Here is a 9,228-nt window from a genome sequence, read left to right as displayed (position 1 = left end):
GATGGTTTTGCCCCTACAGGGTCCTAATCCACTGGTGTTGTTACAATCACAGGGTAGTAATCAACTATTCTGAGAAGTGCGTTCCCTTTCGCCACCCCGGAGGGCACGGGAAGGCCTTGCCTTTGCTTCTTCTCAAAACTTACTACTTACTTTCCTGTGAGATTTTCATAGAGGGGAGTCGAAGTGACTCCACACTCTCACTCAGTCACCTTTATTACACTCACACACAGTTATTTTATTTACACAAATACATAGAAACACTTTTAATAACCGTACGCGTATTCTTAGGCCAGGGGAGCTCGCCCTCCCGTGAAATTTAACTAATGTCCTGCATTAGGGGACTCCGCCGTCCCTGCTAGATTTAACTGCTTTTTTACAGTGCACGTATTTCTACCCGGGATTTCCTTTACGTATTAAAACAGAGGAGTCCGTACCCTCCTTCCGGAATTTAACTACGGGCGTCCCTCGCAACCGTAGAGGAGTCCGCCCTCCTCGCGGATTTTAACTGCTTTACATTAACAGACGATTCCACGCCATCGCTTACGGAGTTTAACTGTTTTATGTGATCTGATCACCACTCACTCAGTACTGTTACAAAGAAATTCTACTCACTGACTCGACCTCCTGTCTGTCTTCTTCGGGAAAATCTCGTCAACCAGACGATGCCAACGGTGGTCGACAATTGCAGACACGATCAATCGATCGGACCTTGGCCAAGGATTTACGTCTGGACTTGGCGACCCCCGCCGGACACCTCCGGTGTTGTTGAGATCCCGGACGTAGCCCCCAGTCAATGTTGGGTATTTTCTCCTCCAAACATTCTTAAAACCTTTGATAAGACAAACAGAGTCAAGAAACACCAGTGAGACAGAAAGTCAAATTAATCACGCGCGGAGTGCGGCCAGACTGTACACCAAGGCTACACTAAAGTCTGGCCTGTGCTCCCGCTCTTTTTATTAGAGAAGCCCTCATTACATCATAAAACTTGTCCTAAGGGGGGGGGGACGACGCGAGACAAGTTTCTTCCCGTAACATAAACACATACGTCAATAAGTGCAGCTGTAAGGAAAAACAGTTTCTTTCTTTTACTCTTATCGTCGAAGGTCAGCACATCCCGTTCGTCTGTTGCAGTTATCAGCTGTTGTGCATCTGCCTGGAGTGTCCTGGTCTTCACACTAAGCATCACATCACAACAGTCAAAACAACCTTCAGTTCTTTTACTCCCAGTTCAGCCTGACCCCGTCATGCTTCACTCCCAGTCGTTAGCGGCTACAAAAACAAGTTGTATAATAATAATAAGTACATCCAGCTCTTCATTCCCAGTTCAGATTGACCCCAGCATGCTAAAAACAAGGTTGAATAACAAATACATTCTCAGGGTTACTTTTAAGACAGGTGCATAACAGCACAATAACGTTTTCATAAGAAAGAAGACAAAGGTACAAATGTTTAACAGTGATAACATATATATATATATATAAAATCCTTAACACCCCAATCCATAAAGATGCACCACAGCTGTGAGTCCTGACGAGCTGCACATGACAAGCTTCAGGTGATCAGGGTGAGGTCCTGATAACTCAGCCACACAGCCACTCAGTCCTGAACGCATGCCACCTGGAAGGAAAAACAAAAGACAGAGAACAGAAGACAGAAACAAAAGGCAGCCAGGCACCCCAGCCATACAACATCACCACTTTCATCCCAGAATATGTCAACCGTGAGTCACTCATGACTCACGAGAATCGTCCTCCGTTCTGTTCACACAGCTCCAAACACTATGCAGCTCTCTGCCGATTGAAGTTAGAATGATAGAGTCCAGTCAGAATTAATAACAAAACATCGCTTGAATCAAATGACACCTATTTCCAAATGTTGTAATACAAACAAAATGCAATCAATCAAAACATTTTTCCTCCCAAAATGAGACGTCCTGCGCTGATGTGCACCAGCCGGCTGAGCTCAGCTCAGAGGCATGGAGAGACATTCATGCAAAAATGTCTGAAAGGAAATGCTTTTGACAAAAACTACAGATTTTATTTATTTTTATTTATGTCTAGAGATCAAGGATCCAGTGAACAATTTAAAATGTTATTGACATAGAAAACCGGTAAAGCCTACTTTTAGTACACAGAAAATTCACAAGCGGTATCAATAAGGGAATTGATAAAGAATCGAATTGATAAGCGGAATTGATAGATAAAATCTTATCAATAACCATCCCTAAAAGGGAGAAAAGCAGGGGGCTTAAGACGGACTCGTGTGGAACCCCAAATTTCATGTCACTAAGGTTAGAGGTAGTGTTATTGTACAAAACAGTGATAACAACTGGTCAGGTATGATGTCAACCATGCAAGGGCACTCCCAGTAATCCTAAAATGATTCTCCACCCTATCGAGTAGAATATGATGATCCATGGTATCAAACGCAGCACTAAGATCTAACAGCACCAGAACCATAGTGGTGTCTGAATTCACTGCAAGCAGAGGATCATTCACCACTTTAGTGAGAGCCGTCTCTGTGGAATGATATTTTCTAAAAGCAGACTGCAGTGGCTTAAAATGGTTATTCTCAGTAAGGTGGTCCACGAGCTGCCGTGAAACCACTTTTTCCAGAATTTTAGAGCAAAGTCATAGATTTAATATCGGCCTATAGTTTTTCAATACACTAGGGTCAAGATTAGATTTCTTAAGAAATTATTTAATCACTGCAGATTTGAAACATTTAGGAACAGATCCAGAAGTTAATGAGAGATTAATCATTTCCAGCACAGTCGGCCCATGAGTGGGCCACAGGTCCTTAAACAGTTTTGTTGGTATAGGATCAAATAAACAGGTTGTGCTTTTTGCAGTCATTACGAGTTTCGTCAACCACGCCAAGTGAGATACTATCAAATTCTATAAATGCAGGTAATACCTTAGTAATGGCGCCCACCTCAATAGCAGGGTGTAGTGGCTGGGTTAAGGCATGCTGGGATATGTTTAACCTGATGTCTTCTATTTTCTTCTCAACATAATCCAAGAAATCTTGTGTGTCCAAACGTGAAGCTTCAAGTTCAGTTGTAATTGAAGAGTTAATGCATCACCGCATTGATAAATAAGGTTGTTGTTCCACTAAACACAGCAGCGAAGCTGTAAACGTAATATGTGAGTGATCAGAGACCACCGATGCAAGAGGCATGATGTCAATATTCGTGACAGCAATACCATGTGCAAGAACCAATTCCAGGGTATTTCCACTAATGTGCATCAAATCCTGAATGTATTGCTGAAATCCTAATGCATCCAAACACATCCACCAAAGTTATATCAGTTAGTAAATGACCGTATTTTATGCCAGAAATGAGGTCCAGGTTGTTAACAGCGGCATTTTTCCTTTAACTTGGGTTGCCTTATATATACACGTTTCTCTGGTGATTTTAGATGAATAAAACTAGCAGACATCAGCTGATTCATGCTCTGTTTGCTTATATGAGATGTAAGATGCTTGGGCTGAGTAAAATACAGCTACTTTACTCCTCTGTTCTGCATAAAAGCTCTGGACTTCAACACGGTGCTGTTGTGTTATGAGAGTGGAGAACAAAAGCCTGTGAGTTACATCAGTAACACCTTATTTAATGATTAACAGCGGTTGTGTTCAACAGCACAAGACATCTACAGTTTGAGTCTTGTATTGATAAGGCAGTTAGTTTAGTTATTTGAAGAAACATGATCAAGAAGCATATGTTCAGTTGAATTTAGTTGAAGTCCAAAAAGGACTGGAAGGACTTTTTTAAATAACCTCTTAATTTTCCTCTCTGAGCGACACCAGGATGATGCATTTCACTTAAAAATACACATGACCCTCAGTGTTTCTCAGCTGTACTCAACAGTATTGGAACACTTGGTATTTCACACATTTTAATGTGTTTATGCCGTTTCAAACATAAAATTTTAAAATTATCTTCCTTAAACTCAAACTGAAAGCAAATCTCCACAACTTCATATAAATTAATTAAAAATATAAAATCCAGCTTCCTGATGAAGTGGTGTAGAGGAGGATTTTCTTAAAAACAAGACCTGAAAGTTCAACTACAATTTGCCAGAAAGTACATCTGAGATGCAAGCCTAGATTTGATGTTTGGTGAAGGAAAATGTTGCATTTCTTCATAATTGTTGTAAATAAAGTCCAAGACATATTCAGTGACTTGGAAATGTTCATGTTTCCATCCCCTGACTTGTCTGAAGAAAACTGGCAATAAAACTGATTATTATTTGTTGTGTGGGCCGCCAGAAGAGGAGGTACTGCTGGCCCACCACCAGAGGGCGCCCTGTCTGAAGTGCGGGCTTCAGTCACTCATCGGCTATGACAGCTGTCACCAATCATCTGCGCCTCACCCCAAATAAAAGCAGGACGACACCTCCACCACGTCGCCGAGATATCATTCTTCCAAGGAGGTAACTCTCTCAGCCTGAGAATTCCTAACGTTGTTTTCAGTCGATACATTGTTGCAGCTGTCTTCCCGAAGGACCGGCGTATGCTGTGACTGCTTCGCTCTGCATTCCAAAAGATAAGTAATTAGACAGGAGCTGCACAAGCGTGTGATTAGAGGTGGAGGTGGAATAACCACCATCCTTGTTACGGGGTGTACACACACCCACACCTGACTGTTTTTGCTCTTCGCCAGCAGTACCAGATCCGACACGCGGAGACGGTGGCCACCTGGGGGACTCGGGACCTGGCGGCTCCAGTATCCTCCTGGTTCGGTGGCGGAGGAAATCGTGTGGTTTCGGTTCTTCTCCAGACGGACGTCTCCTATCGTCGAGCCTGCCCACACGACACCTTTATTAATCGACTTTGTATTCATTCTATAATCTGCTGTGTGTAGTTGTGGCATTCACAACAGTAAAGTGTTCAAATTTAACTTCTCCTATTGTCCGTTCATTTGCGCCCCCTGTTGTGGGTCCGTGTCACTACACTTTCACAACAATTATTTACAGGTATTTTACTAGAGCACGCCATTACTAATGCAACCCATCATCTTGGGTTTTATTATTTTTAATTAATTTATATAAAGTTTTAGAGATTTGCTTTCACTCATCTTCAACCGCGGTAAGATCGTTTACACAATGTCGGTTTTTAATGCAGTGCCACCTGAGGGATTGAAGGTTACTGGCATTCAATGTTGGTTTTCGGCCTTGCTGCTTACGTGTCGAAAGTTATTATGGACTGTAGATGATGGAATCCCTAAATTCCTTGCAATTGAACATTGAGAAACATTGTTCTTAATCTGTTGGTCTACTTTTTCACGCAGTTGTTCACAAAGTGGTGATCCTCGCCCCATCTTTGCTTGTGACCGGCTGAGACTTTTGGGGATGCTCCTTTTATAGATAGCCAATTATGACATTCATAATTAGTGTCTTCAGTTCCCAAACACTTATTGAGTGTTGTTAGAAGGAAAGGTGATGTAACACAGTGGTAAACATACCACTGTCCCAGCTTTTTTGAAACGTGTTGCAGGCTCCATTTCAAAATGAGCAAATATTTGCAGAAAAACAATAAAGTTTATCAGTTTGAACATTAAATATCTTGTCTTTGTGGTGTATTCAATTGAATGTAGGTTGAAGAGGATTTGCAAATCATTGTATTCTGTTTTTATTTACATTTCGCACAACATCCCAACTTCATTGGAATTGGGGTTGTAATTATGGATCATCACTTAGATATGATTGGGTTATGTGAAACCTGGCGTAAACCTACAACTGTCCTCCCCTTAAATGAGGCCTGCCCACCGGCATACACTTTTAATCACGTCCCTCGTGATGCGAAACAAGGTGGGGATGTTGCTCTTTTTTATAAATCTAGGTTTAGCTTATTAGCTGTTGGGGGCCACAAATATAACTCATTTGAGCATCTGATTCTCTGCTCTGCCCACGATGCTACGTATTGCCAAGGTCAGAAAAATATAAATCAGTCATATTACTTTCTCACTGCATATAGGCCCCCAGCCCATACTCTGAATTCTTAGAACATGGGGAGAACACACAAACTCCACACAGAAACGCCACAGGAGGGAATCAAACCCATGCCGCTGTGAAGCAACAGTCCAAAACACAAATCCGCCATGCTGCCCTATCTCTCTCTCTCTCTCTCTCTCTCTATATATATATATATATACAAGATCTGTTAGAAAAGTATCAGACCTTTTTATTTTTTTCAAAAACTATATGGATTTGAATCACGTGCGATTACATCAGACAAGCTTGAACCCTCATGGGCATGCGAGAGTTTTTTCACGCCTGTCGGTTACGTCATTCGCCTGTGGGCTGGCTTTGAGTGAGCACTGGTCCACCCCTCCCGTCGGAATCTCTTTGTCTGAGAACTTCCTGAGACACTGACGCTTTGCTTGAGAGAACAGAGAACTTTCAGAAGAGGTCGGGATCAGCAGTTTATCCGGACATTCCACTGTTAAAGGAGATTTTGTGATGAAAGAAAGTGCGGACGGGTCCGCGCGTTGGGACACAGCCGGCGCCGTGCGCCGCCACAGGAATAACACCTCCGTTGGAAACCTTAAGGACAAGTTGGAACATGTCCAGCTGTTAAACAATTTCTCAGATACTCACTCAACTGAAAGCCATCACAAGCCGCCTGGTTTTTACAAATGGTTATCAACACGGAGGTGTTTTTCCTGTGCCGCCGCACCGCGCCGGCTGCGTCCCGACACGCGGACCCATCTGCACCTCTTTCATTAATAAAATCTCCTTTAACAGTGGAATGTCCGGATAAACTGCTGATCCCGACCTCTTCTGAAAGTTCTCTGTTCTCTCACAACGTCCTGGGTCAACAGAGGCTTACATTTGGAAGCTTTCAGCTCGAAACAGGCAGACAGCGGCGGCTCAGGGTGCGTTGCGACGTCCCGCTACGTGGGCAATCCGTAAAGCGACAGCAACAGTCCATAATCTCTCATCAGCCATTAAAATTTTCACAGAAAACCAGCTGAATTTCTCGAATGGTGTCCACTTCAATGTGCCTCACAGTTTTTGAAAAGATTTTGATCAAGCAAAGCGCCAGTCTCTCAGGAAGTTGTCAGACAAAGAGATTCCGATGGGAGGGGTAGACCACTCCTCACTCAAAGCCAGCCCACAGGCGAATGACATAACCGACAGGCGTGAAAAAACTCACGCATGTGCACGAGGGTTCAAGGTTGTCTGATGTAATCACACGTGATTCAAATCCATATAGTTTTTGAAAAAAATAAAAAGGTACGTTAGTTTTATCACAGACCTCGTATATCCATAATCTGTTGATGCATCACAAACGTCCACCGGGAGACGCTAATGCCCTTCATGTTGAGCTGGTCCGGGCTGGACTTTGCTCAGAGCCAGTGGTGGGCACAGCTAACCAAAAAGTTAGCTTTAATAACCACTAATCCGCTGACTGAGAAGTTAACTTTTATAACGCTAAACCGATAAAAATTTTAGCGGAAGTCACAGCTAACCGCTAACTTTTAGTATTGACTCTCGTACACTGTCAGCTCCTGACAAGCCAGTTTTGAGTTTAAGCACCGCTGATGGTTCCGAGTAAAAACAAGGGCGATCACTAACCCAACAAGAACAACAAGTCAGAGCTCCTGTCTTTGACCACCCTGCCCACTGCTGTAAGAAAGAGTCATTACTTTCAACATGGAGCAGTACAGATGTGTGGCAGAAGACATCAAAAGCAAGGCAGTTTTCACTTATGGTTTGATATATAAACAAAACTAATTCCTGGCAGTTTATGGACATCAACATCATGTCATGTTTGCAAAGTAAAAAATCACAAAAATCTTTTAGTTTAAAAGTAATGTGCTAATTCTGAAGGTTTGAGCATGAACACACACAGACACCAAAAGGCATTATGGGAAAATGAGCCTCCTCTCATCACTGATTGGTTGGTTTATTTATTTGTAAAAACCAACACACAAGTTACTCTAACGTGTGTTTTATCTGAAAAGTTAGCTTTGATAACCACTAATCCGCTAACTGAAAAGTTAACTTTTATAACGCTAAACCAATAAACTCCTAAAAAAGATTAGGGGCAGTTACAGCTAACTGCTCACTGTTAATATTGACTTGGCACACTGTCGGCGACTGATAATCCAGTTTTGACTTTTAGCAACGCAGAGGCTTCTGAGTAAATTTAATGTGAAGCAATCACAAACCCAAAACAACGAGCCAGCACTTGTGTCTTTAAACACCCTGTCGGTTGCTACAAAGATGACTCACTTACCTTTCACGGTGGCAGTGTTGATCAGACGCAAGGCACTTTTACTCATTGTTTCATTTATAAACAGACTAATTCCGGACAGTTTATCAACACATTAACAGCAACTTTGTCATTTTTCCAAAGTGAAAATATCACGTTTTTAAAGTAATGCGCTAATTCTGACACCGACACAAGTGCCAAAAGGCATTATGGGAAATCATTCTCGTCTCATCACCCCCCCCCCCCCCCCCGTCAAAATGCATAGAACACTGCCATCTACTGGATGGGAGTGTGAAAAGCAGCCAACATGCTGAGTCACACTTCACAAACAGAATTTTCAGTTTTGCAAATGCCTTTTTTAATACAAATGGAAAAAAAAATGACAATCTATTTGTAAAAACCAACACAGAAGTTACAAATTGTAAATTTGTGTTTGTGGAGAACAAAACACGTGTGCAAATCTATTTATAGATCACCCTCTGTGCATTTGCAGGTATTAATGAGACAAATTTAACTCCATAAATAAATGTCTTTTAACTTGATAAAAAGTAAAGGTTTGCATGTACACGCTGTCTTTTAAAGCAGACACACTGTCGATCATAATGCATTGCAGCAATGCATTATGGGAGTTTGGGGTTTATTGCAGTTTAAGTGTGTGATTCTGCACAAAGGACAGCAACCGTGTGATCGTTGGTTACTATTCAAACACCCATCCAGTAGATGGCAGTGTTCTATGCATTTTGACTTAGTGTTCTATGCATTCCAAAATTAGCTGAACTAAATTTAGCGGAAGCTAATTGGTCTGCTGATGGTTTTTGAAGTTAGGTGAAGAACTAATCCACGAACAAGAAAGTTAGCTTTGCTAATTAGCGGTTAGTGAATTAGCAGGACTGTGTCCACCACTGCTCAGGGCACAGTGTGCATTCGTTAGCATGTAATTATAGCTGTCATGGACAATGACTTCACTTTGGACGCAGACTGCAGTCATTTGTATGACAATCTGCA

The sequence above is a fragment of the Thalassophryne amazonica genome, chromosome 10 (genome assembly GCF_902500255.1).
Source record: "Thalassophryne amazonica chromosome 10, fThaAma1.1, whole genome shotgun sequence".
Classification (NCBI taxonomy): Eukaryota; Metazoa; Chordata; class Actinopteri; order Batrachoidiformes; family Batrachoididae; genus Thalassophryne; species Thalassophryne amazonica.
Note: the sequence above shows the minus strand (reverse complement) of the source record.